The sequence below is a fragment of the Lepisosteus oculatus genome, chromosome 2 (genome assembly GCF_040954835.1).
Source record: "Lepisosteus oculatus isolate fLepOcu1 chromosome 2, fLepOcu1.hap2, whole genome shotgun sequence".
NCBI classification, from domain to species: Eukaryota; Metazoa; Chordata; class Actinopteri; order Semionotiformes; family Lepisosteidae; genus Lepisosteus; species Lepisosteus oculatus.
In genome coordinates this window covers 65,628,610-65,644,990 of record NC_090697.1, presented here as the reverse complement: position 1 = coordinate 65,644,990, position 16,381 = coordinate 65,628,610, and the positions used below count along the sequence as shown (strand labels likewise).

Here is a 16,381-nt window from a genome sequence, read left to right as displayed (position 1 = left end):
AAAGCGGAGGTGCCTGGAACAGGCCAGCTACTTTCAGAAGCGCTTGAAACTCTCCCTGCTGCAGTCCACACTGGGAATCTGCAAGCAGAATTCCAAGGAATACGAAATGGCATATCTGGTAGTTATTAGCCAACTGCTCCAAAGATTATATCTGTCCGTTTCTTAAAAGAAGCCAAAGCATCAGCTTCAGCAGCACTCCTGGGTGGCGTGTTCCACTCCTACCACCCTTTGTGTAAAGAAACATCCTCTGTGCTGTTTTACATACACTTTCACATAGTTTCCACTTCTGTCCCTTGCTTGGTGGTTCAGATCATACTGAAAAAAGCGGGTTGAATTGCTCAGCATCTCTGAAGATTTGGAATGCTTGAATACTTGTACAAAATCCTCTCATTGTCTTCTCTGTACAAGACCAAAAAGGTTTTTTCCTTCAGCCTGTCCGAGACCTGGAATATATCTCCGGACCCACTGCAGAGCAGCAACACCTTTTCTATAGACCAGCAAGATGATCACAATTGTACACAAGATTCGGTATGATGCGTTATACACTTGCAACAGTATTGCAAACAATATTCTGTTTGCCTTTTTCACTGCATTCCCACATTGCCTGGAAGAGGTAAACAATGCGTCTACAGTATATAAACACCCAAGTCTTTTTCCTAAATAAGCACGTAAAGGGAAGTGACCGGAATATGTTTAGGTTCTGCCTTGATGCTAAAAAATCTTGTTTCGCTCACACAAACTAACTAGGACCAGAGGCCAGGTCACCTAGAGGATGCGACAGGCGTGTGGAGACAGGAGAGGATTTTTTAAGTGCTTCTGGGAGGGGACTGGAATGATACCCCCCAGAGCAAACCAAATACCTGGTTTTCAGGTCTCTTAAACGCTACACACTTATTTCTATTATGTCATTTACTACCAATCTTCTGCACAACTGGAAACCCAACCATAACCCTGATGACAGATACACAGGATAAAATATATATATCAATACACACCGAAAGTCTCTTCCCAGCTAGTACATCATTCGGCACTTTGTAAACCACCTGGTGAAAAACGATTGTGCAAATCACTGTGCTCTCCTGGCTTACTGCCCGTGTGCCTGGATCAGGAACACGGAGTCACCTTCTCCGGCAGCACTGTAGCCCACAACCACTGCCACGCCTTCCCCCTCCTGCCCTGCAGGCACTGCGGGCACAGCCCCCCCAGAACAAACCGGATCCCCACTGGATGGTGAACCGAGCCACACCGGGATTTCCCAGCTCCAGGCCCTGCATGCAAGCCAACCCCAGGCCCTGGCTCATTTCAGATTAACCCTTTCTGCGCAGGCCTGCCCAGACAGGCACACACCCTGGAGTAAAACCTGAAGCGGATCTTCCCGCTACGCAGTGGCCTCTGATCTATGCAACGCATTTCCCGGTATTGCATCCTTTGTAGCGCCAGCGGCTGGTGTCTGGAGTGGGCTTGTCTCTCCGGCTGCTACTACAGTCTTTCCCTTACACAGCCCTGCAGCAGAGCTGGAGGAGTTTGTGCGTCATTAAGGTGTTTGCTTTTAAGCAAATCTTTCGCTTTCTGTCCTAAGACTGGGCTTGCATGACAAGACAAAATAACCAAATCCACCCCAAATGTTTTTTTTTTTAAACAAAACAGTTGTCATGACCAGAACCTTGGGTAAACATGACCTGAAGACCATAGCTGAGGGTGAAGAAAGCTCAATGCATTCTGGATAATTCTGAATACTTAGTAAGAAACAACACCTTGCAATGGGTCACTGCATACTGTCAGGGATTTCTTCTTTATGGAGCAGATCGCCTGCATGTCAGCCTGTGAAGTCTTTGTCTCGAAATATGCACACACTAGGGCTTGCAAATCTGCTGTAAATTACAAATCAAAATAGCAATCTTGGAAATCTACAACAGAATATGGGCATTTCTCCCCAGAAGCAGGAATAAAGCTGTTCTCCTTTGAAAATCACTGGGACACTGCAGTGCTAGTCTTGCATTCTTCAGGGACAGTCCATTGGACAGGACTGCAGAGAATTATTTTCTTAATAGTTGGAAGAATTTTACAGAAGTATTCAAAGGGCATGAAGGTTTGTTTCGAGTGTGTTTCTGAGGCCACAGGGATGCTCCAACCAGACCCAGGTTCCAGGCAGGAAAAGCAGCCACAGGGATTCCTTAGGAACACGACTTTCCGACCGAACTCTCCTCTGAACTACAGCAATGTCTGCACCAGGTGAGTCCGTTTACACAGAAATCTTGAGACGCAAACAACATGACATTTCTGCCTAATCACACACACATTCACACAGACCATACACCTCCACCACACCAGCGGCCAACCGAGACACATCCTGGCTCCCTGTAACGACTGCTATTCCAAGGACTGTAACCCAAACTGGGATAACGCATTCTGCGTGCAGACTGCTTCCAGATCAGAACCTCCTCCCAGGCTAAATCTGGACCCGGCTCTTCTTCATTTGACAAAGTTCCAACTGTTTCAATTTTCCTAGCTCCAAGCCAGACAGGAATCACACTTTCCATGACAGTGGGGTCAGGGTTACAACTCTAGCATCTGGAAAGAACCCATAGACCACGACCCCCCCCCACAGGGGCACTACCTGAGGACCACCTGCAGACACGCCCCCCCTCCCCGACACCACACTGAGGACCACCTGCAGACACGCCTCCCTCGACACCACACTACCCGAGAACTACCTGCAGACACGCCCCCCTCCCTGACACCACACTGAGGACCACCTGCAGACACGCCTCCCTCGACACCACACTACCCGAGAACTACCTGCAGACACGCCCCCCTCCCTGACACCACACTGAGGACCACCTGCAGACACGCCCCCCCTCCCCGACACCACACTACCCAAGAACTACCTGCAGACACGCCTCCCTCGACACCACGCTACCCAAGAACTACCTGCAGACACGCCTCCCTCGACACCACGCTACCCAAGAACTACCTGCAGACACGCCCCCCCGACACCACACTATCACAGGACCGCCTGCAGACACGCCCCCCCGACACCACACTATCACAGGACCGCCTGCAGACACGCCCCCCCGACACCACACTACCCAAGAACTACCTGCAGACACGCCCCCTCGACACCACACTACCCAAGAACTACCTGCAGACACGCCCCCTCGACACCACACTACCCAAGAACTACCTGCAGACACGCCCCCTCGACACCACGCTACCCAAGAACTACCTGCAGACACGCCCCCTCGACACCACGCTACCCAAGAACTACCTGCAGACACGCCTCCCTCGACACCACGCTACCCAAGAACTACCTGCAGACACGCCCCCCCGACACCACACTACCCAAGAACTACCTGCAGACACGCCCCCTCGACACCACACTACCCAAGAACTACCTGCAGACACGCCCCCTCGACACCACACTACCCAAGAACTACCTGCAGACACGCCTCCCTCGACACCACACTACCACAGGACCGCCTGCAGACACGCCTCCCTCGACACCACACTACCACAGGACCGCCTGCAGACACGCCTCCCTCGACACCACACTACCACAGGACCGCCTGCAGACACGCCTCCCTCGACACCACGCTACCACAGGACCGCCTGCAGACACGCCTCCCTCGGCACCACACTACCCAAGAACTACCTGCAGACACGCCTCCCTCGACACCACACTACCCAAGAACTACCTGCAGACACGCCTCCCCGACACCACGCTACCCAAGAACTACCTGCAGACACGCCTCCCTCGACACCACACTACCACAGGACCGCCTGCAGACACGCCTCCCTCGACACCACACTACCACAGGACCGCCTGCAGACACGTGCTGTTGTAATTAACTTACAGTGTTAGAGGCTCTGAAACCTCATGCGCACTTATTTTATTTTGCGGGTGCTTATCTTGCACAGACAAGATCACTTGCGACACAGGCCTTCCTGAGCCAGGGACACCCTTATCGCAGCGCAAGCTGTCAGTGCTTCATCGCGATAAGCGATAAGGCACAACGCAGGCGCGGACTGGGACGGGCGAAGGAAACAGCGGTAAGGGCAGCACAGGCGCGAGTACCCCTGGGTCCCCTTGCTGTCGTCGTGACTGAATAAAGCCGGGTGGGATTTTTAAAACCAACCCAGGCAGAGAATTACATAGCAATGCTTCCTAACAGCAAAGAGTTGCAGGAGGATGGAAAAGCTACCCAGCCATATTGTTGAAGCATGTTCTGTCAAGAAACAGCTGGATGAGACCTTCCAATCAAGGTACTACACACTACTTTACACAAAGGGGTGTGGGAGTAGGGAACAAGCTACAAAGCTGCTGAAGCACACACCCACTGCCCAGTCCTGGCTGTCTGGAGAGAGGGGAGCAGGGAGAGAGCATAAGCTCCCTGAGACTTCACTGGAGTCAGCAGAAATTACACATTAATCTTCTGGCTCCACGAGCCGGCTCACAGGGAGGGCACGGACAATGTAAAAGTATTAAAAACATTCATTTTTAATGCTGAAAAATATTTATTCAATTACTTTTCTCTGCTGGAAGTGAACACAAGGCACTACTACAATGTGTTAGAGAGCACGCACAGTAAAATACGTCACTGTAGTAGAGTTTAAATCAGTTCAGTACAGACCAGTGCAGTGCAGTACAGCAACACAGTAATTTAAAAACCATAAGGATCAGTGTAGTTGCATGGGCTGCACAGTACAGTATGGTAGAATGCATTATAGATTGTAGCAGTGTAGGTGAGCATCGCATTGTGCAGTAAGCAACACAGTATAGGTCAGCGCAGAGCAGTGGAATGTATACAGTATTGTACAAGACAGTATAGATCCATGATGGACAGTACAGCATGGCAATAAACTCTAGATCAGAGGAATATGGGAGAGTATGGTAATGTACAACACAGTATACATTATTGCACTGCAGAAGAGTAAAATACTATGCAAAACAGTGCAAGTCAGTGCAGAGCATAGATTATTTTAGGAAATACAGCATTGTGTAATGCAGATTAGGTCTGTGCAGTACAGTGTGGTATCATGGAATAATGTATGCAACAGTGCAGTACTTTAGAGTATGAAAGTATGTTACAGTATTGACATGGCAGTACACCATTTGCTGTATTGTGCAATGTGCTATAGATACAGTACAGTAAAATACAGTATTGCACAACACAGACCAGTTTAGAACAGCGTGGTTTTGTGCAGAGGAGTACAGTGCAAACCATTCTTTGACAAAAAAAGAAGCCAAGGTTGCAAAATAACAAATTCAAGAATCCTGGAGAAAAATAAATAAAAAGAAAAACCCAAAAGCACAAAACTTCAGTAACCTGCCTCCTCCGTCCTACCCAGCACCGCAGGCAGAAAAACTACTGAAATCCTCGTCCCCCCACCTTTAGAGAAAGCTCGCAGGTATGTCATACAATCAGTCGCATTCTTTTTCCATCTCTTTTTAAATCACTTGAGTCTTTCGACAGAGTCTTGCCTTTCAGATGCAAGACAGAGGGCAGCTACATCCTCTGCGTGCAGCGATAATGATCAGACTGCGTCAGGGCTGGCTCCCAGCGGCACCAGGTTAGCCATGTGCTGGAACTTCTTATTTTATTAAAAATAATGGATGAGGTTTCCTCTCAAAGCCCTTCAAATTATGACTGAGGGCAAAAGCAATAGAACAATGAGTCAGGAATGAGGAAACCAGTTCTGTTACAATAGAATACTGTAGGACAGTCCTGTTACAGTAGGGGACTGTAGTAAAAGTGCAGTAGGACAGTGCTGTTACAGTAGGAGACTGTAGTAAAAGTGCAGTAGGACAGTCCTGTTACAGTAGGGGACTGTAGTAAAAGTGCAGTAGGACAGTCCTGTTACAGTAGGGGACTGTAGTAAAAGTGCAGTAGGACAGTGCTGTTACAGTAGGAGACTGTAGTAAAAGTGCAGTAGGACAGTGCTGTTACAGTAGGGGACTGTAGTAAAAGTGCAGTAGGACAGTGCTGTTACAGTAGGGACTGTAGTAAAAGTGCAGTAGGACAGTGCTGTTACAGTAGGAGACTGTAGTAAAAGTGCAGTAGGACAGTGCTGTTACAGTAGGGACTGTAGTAAAAGTGCAGTAGGACAGTGCTGTTACAGTGGGGACTGTAGTAAAAGTGCAGTAGGACAGTGCTGTTACAGTAGGGGACTGTAGTAAAAGTGCAGTAGGACAGTGCTGTTAGTTTAATCAAGTGACATTACAGGGCCTACAGTAAAATTACAATGGAATAATTCTGAGTGTTCAAGTACAATAGTCATATCAAAATTTACAAGTTTCCAAAGGAGACGTGGCTAATGTATCACACTCTTTCTAACGCAATGTGGACTAAAGTTGGGATATTTTCAAGAACAAATATCCCTGAAGCCAAACTCCCCTCCAGTGAATTAACCTTGAAAGGGCTTGTGCACAGAGGTCACAAAGATAAAAGAGAGACAGTACATTCTTTGTGCGCGACACAAACTGCCTCACAGCAGCCCTGACCACCCGCCCTGCCCTCCTGTTCCGATGTGTCAGAGGCCCACAAAGCACTTTCTGGGCCACTGGATACAGTTTACATATTAACAAGGCAGTCTGTGCGATACTGCCAGCTGTCAGCACTTCCTCCAGCCCACTGCTTCCACTGACTAACAGGCCTCGAGCCATTTAGCAGAACTCTTCAACCAAGGAAACCGAGCACTAGGAGAACCGTGCATCACTGGCCTAAATGGAAATAAAGCGGATGTACATTTTAAACCAAGACCAGGAGGCAGCTCTCTACACAAAGGGTTGTGGGAGTATGGAACAAGCTTCCCAGCCATACTGTTGAAACCAATAGCCCCGACTTCATGATACACCTGTATGAGGTCCTTGGATCAATTAGCTACCAAGTAGAGAGCTATTTGGGCTAAATGGTCTCCTCTCGTTCATCACTGCTCTTGTGATCTTCTGGTCGCTAGCGCAGTTACTTAATTACAGAACCTAGGTTCTCCGTTTCGGCTAACGAGCGGAGCAGGGAGGCAGGGGGACCACCAGGTGCTCAGAAAGATGAACAGAGAACCATGTGGCACAGCCAGGCTTCAAACTGGGAAACCTCCTGGTAACAAGCCAGGTAGGATATTGGGGGGAGGAAGACCCCACATTCAGAAACTCACTCTAGACTGCCATCATTTTCAATCGGCCCTGTGCTGGCTTGAGGCGTACAGGTGTAGTGTGCCCCAGTGCATTCACACACCTGACTGAAAAGCCGGAAGTAAACCCGCTTATCAGGAACACAAAAATGTGACAGAGAAATCCAAATCGCAATATCACACAGGACTACCATCCACGTGCGTCAGAGGGTTTCTATGAGTGTTATTGTACAGAGGCTTTTAAAGGTAGGGAAATAAAACATTCTTCCCTGCAAGACCCGATTGGCAGACAGTTTTGATTTTAAACTTGCAGTGGTGACTTGCAGTTCACGAGCACTGTGAGGGCCATTCCAGGGACAACAATAGGCCACTGTCCGGGTTTTACTGCCAACCGGTCAACAGCTCCGGTCCCAGGCACGTCTCTGTGAAGTAGCGGACTGCTCTGAATCCCCTGCGTCTGCACAGTGACACCCCGCCACCTGATAATTTCACAGGGAAAAAACACACACTGTCCACTACAACAGGAAAAATGTTCTTACTGCAATACAGGCAGCTGCTGATCACCCCACCCGTAAGTGAAAGTTAGTTTGAAATTAATCCTGCTTTTAAGAAGGTGCTGTAGAAAGTACATAAGTCACTCCGGTTATAAAATTGTGTAATAATTATCATGCACAGTACTGCGAATCTGAACATTCCTTAATCCCTAATTACCCTTGCTGGTGAAGAGGACGTGGCGAGAGCTGAGCTGAGCTGCAGGGCCCCTGTGGACAGGCCAGCTTGTCCCGTGTGCGGATGTGGCCCTGGGCCCTAGGCTGGCCTACCCAGCCCGCACTGGTGCAGCGGAGCTAGTGCAGTGATGTGATCGCCCCCACTGCGCGGAGCAGGAACCTCAGCTGCCGGGGCTGAGGGAGGTCTCCTTCAGCTCACGCGGTTGGTGCCCTGTTGCGTTACACCAGAGACCTGGGTTCGGGGCCCCAGGTATGTGGGACGGAACAGGTGGCGAAGGGCACGAGCCCGCGCGGAACCGCGACGCTCACACTAGCAGCCCCGGGGGGAGCTGTGAGAGGGGTCCGACACCATGTTAGAAGAGTACAGTCCGCTGTGCAGAAACGCGCCCCCCACCCTCAGAAACCTCCCCTCAATTGTTTTCTTCCTTCACCTTCTCCAAAGGTCCTTCAGATCTGAAGCCAGGAGCCAGGACCTAACTCACTGACACACGCTGTCGGCAACCCCCGAGCAGATCTGAATTAAGGGAGAAAAAACAACCCAGAGCCACAGAATGCCCACATGCCAGTGCAGACAGTCTGGCATCTTTCTGGCCCCAGGGAAGCACCAGCCCCACTAGGCCTGACGGGATGGCTGCCGCCGACTTGGGGAGCAGTGCGTCGCCCCATGCCTGCACTGCCCAGGAGGAAGGGGGAGACCCCAGCCCTGCCCCCCCAAGCTCGGGGCCTCCTGGGAGATCCCCGCCACGATCCCAGACCCGGGTTCAGACTCGCAGTGTCAGGAGCTGAAACTCGGAGCGAGAGCTTCCCGTAGCTCATGGAAAAGCAGCTTGTCAGGAGCTCCTTCGCCACTGAAAAAGTTTCCAAGACACAAAATATCCAGCAGTTAAAAAGCTGAACGGAAGGTCAAATTAAGGGAAATAACTGCAGCCTTTCCTCCATGTCTGCCGAGTCTCGGAAAGACAACAAAATTAGCAGGCAAGAAGAGAACAGATGCCGAATGGCACAGCGGCCTTCAGGCAAACCTGAGAGGGACAGCGGGAACCAAAACCAAATGGCACGTGCATCCCGAGGACCGGCTTCAGCGTGACACTGCTCATCAACACTGGTTACCAACATGTCCTGAACATATAGATCAGTGGAGGTTTCAAGTTTAGGGAGGGAGTGAAGAGCAGCAGTCACAATGAATTATTTTTCTTATCATCCTAACTTTGTTACAGAAAAAAACCTTCTGTATACGACAGTAAACGCATCATGATTGGAGATTATATCAAATTAGAAGGATTAGCTAACACTGTCAAAGCAGCAAACACAATTAAAAAAAGATTCAGATAAAATTCAAGACTGCAGAAACGCCAGACAGATGACATTTAATGCAGACAAGCACAAGGTTTTGCATGCAGGTAGGAAATACAAATTAGGAAATGCCAAGCTAGACGAGACTATGTATGAAAATGACTTGGATGTTTACGTTGAAGTCATTTACATCTAATCTATGCAACGTGGGCAAGCAAATAAGAAGCACAGAAGATATATACTTAAAACCTCAGAACTGAAATCAAGATGTTGTATTTTGAATGAGGACTAGTAAGTCCTCATTCAAAATAGTGTACAATTTTGGTCACCGCATTACAAAAACAGATATTGCTGTTCTAATCTAGAGAAGAGCAACTATACACTCTGGAGCTTAAGGGACTGTGCTTCACTAACAAGCCAAAGGAACTGAACCTCTTTAGCTTTTTACAGAGAGGACTAGGAGATCTGATACAAGTGTTCAAAATCCTCAAAGACCTCGAAGCCGGCCCAGCCGATTTCTTTAGAACCAACAATGAAACGCCAACCACATGGCACATGGAAGTGTATTAGAGAGCAAGAATGGGAGGCACTTCTTTACACACAGGCTGGTGGGAGTGTGGAACAAGGCACCCAGCCACACTGTAGAAGAAACAGCTGGATGAGGTCTCTGGATCAACTAACTACCCAAGGAGCTAAATGGGTTGACCAGCCTCCTCTTGTCCGAGACCCTGCTTATGTTCTTTGACTTGAACTCAACGAGAGGCTGCAGGTCTGCTAGCCCTGCCCTGCACCAGCCCCGCTCACTCCTCTGAATCTGCTCACAAGGAGCCGATTCTCGCGTCCCCTCTGACGCGCCCACAATCTCCGTCCACTGCACGCTCCCCAGCACGCAACCGGAGGAGCGCTGGCGTCTCTCAGTCGACGGGTGAGGTTGGGTACCTCAGCCGACTCATACCATCCTGTCCTTCGGATGAGACGTAAAACCGAGGTCCTGACTCTCTGTGGTCATTAAAAATCCCAGGGTGTTTCTCGAAAAAAGAGTAGGGGTGTAACCCCGGCGTCCTGGCCACATTTCCCATTGGCCCTTACCAATCATGGCTTCCTAATAATCGCCATCTATGAATTGGCTACATCACTCTGCTCTCCTCCCCACTGATAGCTGGTGTGTGGTGAGTGTTCTGGCGCACTATGGCTGCCGTCGCATCATCCAGGTGGGGCTGCACACTGGTGGTGGTGGAGGGGATCCCCATTACCTGTAAAGCGCTTTGAGTGGGGTGTCCAGAAAAGCGCTATATAAGTGTAAGGAATTATAAAATTATTATTATACCAGCACAGCCCCAGCGCCGATGGGCCAGATGCACGCTTGTACTCCACAAGCTTCGGCACAGATCCCACTTGAGAAGCTGTGTTAATAAAGCCCGTCTATACCCACTGCACTTATGAAGAGTCTTTCGTATACACCGACTAATGAGCTGTGTTTACAGTCTACAGGACCCAAAGTATTTATACCCACAGTTGGCAGCCCCCCAAGATCCCAGCCCACAATGGTGTCCCAATAAAGCCATCACGTCTGTACTGAAACAACGCGATGGAACCTAAATCCTGCAAGCTCCCTGCCTTCCAGTTTCTTCTCCTCCTTTTAAAACATGGCTGCCTGATCAATTCTTCACTTGAAGGCCGAATGCAGTAATTTACTGCGGCCGCTCCGTGACTGCAGCCAAGGAGACGGATTACTCGGATTGATAGCCCTTAGCCATGCGGTGCGATCATGCCCCGGTCTCCTGCAGGGTGTGAGCAGATCGCTATCTGCACTGGCTATTCATTCTCATTTCTACCGGATGGCTCCTCCACGCGTTTCGGCTCCCAAGCCAATTAACTGGTTCGTTTAAGACGCCGGCTCAGTGCCCATCACCCTGGTCCAGCTCCTTGCCCGCCCTGTGGCCCCAGGACTGAGAAACTGGTCCGTCCAGGCATTGGGGGGGCTTGTGAATTTCTCACAGCATGAAGAAAACTGATCCTGTCGCACTGCAGGAGCTCAGCGAGGCCGGGTCTGGCTCACACCGCTCAAGGTGCTGAAGGACCTGCAGGGGGCGCTACGCCTACGCTGATGCCACTACACGGTGACAGGCCTGTGGACTGTGCGCTGCGTAGAGGTGCCTTCTTTTCGCCAGCTTGGCTACCTGGTCAGTAAAGATTCCAGGGTGTTAATCCCAGAGTACTGGCTAAATTCCACTCTGGAATAATAACATCTGACCCCCACCTAAAGATCCCCCTTGATTTTTGAGGCAGACACTATTCCCCTCCCAGCCCCCCGACCCCGTCACCCCGTTGGGACTCTGGCTGGGACGCGGCTGGGCGCGATCATACCCCCGTGACTGAAAATCAGGCACAGCGCTCCTTATTTTAGGAATACAGCCGTGGGACAGCTGGGGCTGGGTAAAGCTGCGTGTGAAAACTCCGGGATCCAGTGGGATGAAAAGTGCTACACAAGCACAGTCCATCGTCGTCATCATCATCATCATCATCATCATTGCCATATTACTGCTGTTAGGAGGACTATTCTGTCCTGAAAGAGGTCATTGCGAAACAGGTGCTCCAGCCAACCAGCACCCCAGGCTCCGCAAGTTGTTTTCTTGAAGCATCAGCTCAATGACTTCCTATTAATAGCAGTAATAATTAACACGGATGCCTGGAGGGAAGAGAAAGAGGCAGGAGGGAAAGTCGGGGCTTTGAGTTACGGGGCCCGGGCGCTTAATTGCTGATCAGCATGTTCCGAATTCCTCCCAGCATTAGGGCTCCGAAGGTCTGAAGGCACACAGAGCTCCAGGCGCAGCCCTGCCCGAGCCAGCCAGCTGTCTCCATGCCCGGGAACAGCAACACCGAACAGGGCAGAGGTCGGCGACGGACACCGGTGTGAGCCGGGGGGGGGGGGTCCCCAAAACAGGACTGGAAACAGGTCAGCCCCCGACTGGCTGACTCGAGGAGACAGGCGGAGAGATCGGTCAGCCTCCAGCCCCTCACTAACAGGAAAGGCTGGGCCTTGTTCATTAAGGGTCCGCTACTGGTCGGTGACGCTTTTAATAGAATTATTTCACATGACTTTGACTGTGCTAACAGCTTACTCTCACCACTGACCTCAGCGCAGGCTGGCCTCACATCCACGTGCTTAGTGTGCTGAGGCAGGCCGGTCTAACTCTGCCCAGATCGCTCTTAGCCAGAGAGAGGCAGTGTTTCTGAGGCAGGCCTGTCTCCATCAGCTCAGATCGCTCTTAGCCAGAGGGAGGCGGTGTTTCTGAGGCAGGCCTGTCTCCATCAGCTCAGATTGCTCTTAGCCAGAGGGAGGCCGTGTGCTGAGGCAGGCCTGTCTCCCTCTGCCCAGATCTCTCTTACCCAGAGGGAGGCTGTTTGCTGTGACAGGCCAGTCTCCCTCTGCCCAGATCTCTCTTAGCCAGAGGGAGCCAGTGTTTCTGAGGCAGGCCTGTCTCCCTCTGCCCAGATCGCTCTTACCCAGAGGGAGCCAGTGTTTCTGAGGCAGGCCTGTCTCCCTCTGCCCAGTTCGCTCTTACCCAGAGGGAGCCAGTGTTTCTGAGGCAGGCCTGTCTCCCTCTGCCCAGTTCGCTCTTACCCAGAGGGAGCCAGTGTTTCTGAGGCAGGCCTGTCTCCCTCTGCCCAGATCGCTCTTACCCAGAGGGAGCCAGTGTTTCTGAGGCAGGCCTGTCTCCCTCTGCCCAGATCGCTCTTACCCAGAGGGAGGCAGTGTGCTGAATTTGCACACCGGTCCACTACTTCCGGTTAACATCTCCCAGGTTTATATTATCCCATCATACCTCACAAATCACAGCCGCCGTGCCTGAAGTGCCCAAACCTGCGCCCTGTCTCTGCCAGGCCATCAGACAGGCCTCGCTGCTGCTACAGCCCCACAGGCAGGCGGGCCTGGTCCCATTCACAGCCTCCCGCTCCAGGATGTTGGGGTCATCCTGAATTAATACCAGCGCCCCGATACTCAGCCATCCTCTGACCTGGATTCTGCATGTCCCACTCCCATCAGCGGGACACCGGGAGCCCAGAGGGCCGCCAGCCTCTGTCCCTGCTGGTGCCTGCGTTCCTGCGATCGGTTGACCAGAAGCAGATGGAGCAGCCCGACGCCGCTGACCGGGCTGAAGGTGCTGTATTCTGGCCGCTGCAGCAGAGACCGCAGAACAGGGAGCTTTAAAAAGAGCCGTCAGGGGGGCCTGATTAGGTTAACTGACAGACTGGAGTCAGAATGAAAGCCAGCCTGATCCTGTGGCTGCCCCGCGGGGGTGGAGACAACCCCCCAGCGCACACGAGAGGGGAGGGGTCACCCCACTGCCACCTCTGGCCCAGAGCACCCATTCCAGGAGAGGGGTCAGAAACACCCCAGGCTCATCCTGGGCTGGCTCCGTTTTGTGCCCGGTGTTGTGCCACGAGTCTCGAATCTCTCCGCTGAGGCTGCCCCGCTGCAAGACGGCACAGCTTTGTCACGATGACACAGGGACAGAGGAGAGAGTGGGGCATCGTCGAGGGCGCAGAGCAGGCACACAGTCTTCGGCGAGCATCCGGCTGCGGCGTGAACTGCTCCCGACATAACGGGCTGTGTAAGACTGTTCAAGAAGCGCGCACACGGGCTCCGCGGGATCGGTGAGCGATTCTCTCCGCACAGCACAACAGAGCGCGGCCCCATCTCTTTATCCTCCGGGCGAGCACGGTACATGCGCCAGCCGATCAATAACGCAGCCGATGCCTGCTTCCTGGGCTTATCGATATCGAGCTCGGCAGCCCGCCCCCCCCTTCTCCCGCGCGGCGGATGTAGGGCAGTGGGTAGGATCTAGGGCTCCCGGCTACAGAAATCATCTTTGGTGGGGGGGGTCTGTCTCCGTGTCGCCGGGTCACACTGGTAATATTCGCGGCGGGGCAGAAACACGGACCGCTGGGGGGTGAATTTCAACATTATGCAATTTGAGAATGACGTAAACCCATCCAGCGGCGCGGATGTAACAGCCATAACATAATTAGGACTCGGCTGGAGAGGACGGACAGACGCCCGGTACGCGGCAGTCGCGCCCTGGACACTACGCCACAGCACAGCGCAGTTCGGATACAGTATGTAGCACAGATGGCAGAAGACCGATCCACACTGCAGCATTTGCGGCCGCGAGTCACGAGTGGGAGGGGGGAGGAGGAGGAGGAGGAGGAGGAGGAGAAGGAGTGGGGGCTGGTGTGTTATAACACAGCTGGTCCACGCGTGCAGTTCGGTCTTCTTGTTACAACACAGCGAGCGATACGCCTATCAACACCCACGCGAGTGGGGACCCGAGCGGCCTCATTTCGTAACGCACTCCGGACTCCACACCTGGACACGCCAACACAACACACTCACCATCATATTCTTCTGTCTGGGGGGCGGTAAATGCATAATTATCTGCCCCCCCCGTCCACCTAGATGGCTAGTAAAAAACTCTGCGCACTGCTCATGAATGCTGATACAGAACTGGTTAGATGCACATCAAACTGAATATAATATATTATATTTACACATAATAACACATAAGCACGCATATCTGATCCTCCCCCTGCGTTGCTCCACCAATAACGCCGCCTGTTGTGTAGCTAATTGCAGTTTCCCACACGGTATGTGTAGCGGCCCGTCTGTAACAGCGCTTCACAGCGCCCCGGTTCGTGCGGGGCTCGGCGCACACGCCGCATCCGAGCCGAGCCGAGCCGAGCCACAGCGCGACCCGCAAGCCTGACTCCCAGACCCCGCAACATCTGCTGCCCCGCGCGTCCGCCGGCGAGCGTCACCCGGCTCCTCTTCCTGTCACATCAAAGCCCCGTCGCCTCCGGACCGCGCAGTCACGGCACCGCCGACACCGTCTCCCAGCGCGGCCGGACCCGCCTGCCCCCGGGCTCTTACCTGCCTGTCAGCGCGTCTCAGCCGCTCTCTGCCCCGGTCCCTTCTCGCACACACGCGCGCCGAGCTCCGGCCAGTCCCCTCTTTCCCACCCCGTCTCCCCAGTCATGCAACGATGATCTTTAATCGGAGACGGGTGCGTTGATTTTCGGCGGGTCGGGGTCGGCGGCAGGTGGGGTCCTGAGGCGAATTTCCGGCCGGTGGATTCTCCCCGCTGGTCAGTCCCCTGGCGTCCGCCTGTCCGTCTCGGAGCGTGTCTGAGAAGCGTGTGTATGTTGTCTGCGAGCTTAAGCCTCACCGCTCCAGTCACACATTTTGCAAACCTCGCTAAATGCGCAGGTCATAAAGGAAAGCGACGTAAAAGGCATCTCCCCGCCCCTCCGACGTTCTCGGGCCAATCAAACCTCTCCCTCGCTCTGTCGTCATCGTCATCGGGAACGTCAACAGCTTTTTCTTTGAGCACGCTGGTTTTCTATCGCCCCTCTCCACGCTCTCCGACCCGGGCTCATGGCTGAAAATGGCGCCTCCCTTCGCTGTTCCGCACCGCGGCCTCTAGCGGCAGATCTGCAGAACAGAGAGACATTACCTAACTGTCCCACATTCGCAATGTCAAGATATGACTTCTGTCTCAAACTCACATTCAAAGATGCTCTACTGAAAGATACTGGAATAAATATATAAACACCAGTGAGCAGTGTAAAATATACAGGCCGCCCTATATCACAGGCCGGGATACATATGTTATATAAGCACCTAACTTTACAAGAATTTTGTATGCATCATAACCTCAATATTTTTGTACCTTATATAATTTCTCACTAAAACTTAGCAACATCGGCATTTTACAAGCAGCATAATTTACACAATGTAGGACCACAGTCTACAGGAGGCAGGTCGTCAGACCCCGCTGTGCCCCTCGCTCACAAGAAGCAGAAACGATTTGTCCCCGCAGCTAAGCGCTCGGACCGGTGGAGCTGCGCGGGGGTTAACACCGCCCAGGCCAGGTGCTGATCTAAGAGCCGCAACAGGATGACAATGCAAATACGGCACTTATTTTTTTTTCCAGTCACCAGAGAGAGGGAGGCTTGTTTGTGTGCTTGGTGTTGTCTGGCGTCATTCTGAAAAACCCACGGACACGCAGGGCAGCGCGACACCTCAAATGCCCGGCCCCGAGACACAACACCGTGCAGCGCGCGGAGCGCTCACGAACACGCCGTGGCGTGAGAATGCAGGGCCTCTGACGTCATGCAAAGCAGAGACGGTGTGGGCCGAGGCTGGGCATTATAGTTTCTAGGTAGATGGG

The 16,381-nt window shown here is 52.3% G+C and overlaps 1 protein-coding gene across 6 annotated transcripts in view; it reads right to left on the bottom strand.

The window, feature by feature from the left end:
* slc23a2 (solute carrier family 23 member 2) overlaps window positions 1-15,601 on the bottom strand; it is a 45,597-nt gene extending 29,996 nt beyond the window's left edge. Inside the window, exons 1-2 of one of the 6 annotated variants that reach the window (XM_069180876.1) lie at window positions 15,082-15,598; window positions 12,977-13,356 (exon numbers count right to left, since the gene is read on the bottom strand). The gene's annotated coding sequence lies outside the window, so the exon portion shown is untranslated. Of the gene's footprint in view, window positions 1-12,976; window positions 13,357-14,547; window positions 14,573-15,081 lie in introns of those variants that run through there. The other 5 variants (XM_069180880.1, XM_069180885.1, XM_069180874.1 and 2 more) reach the window with 5 other exon arrangements.
* Between the last annotated feature and the right edge of the window lie 780 nt (window positions 15,602-16,381).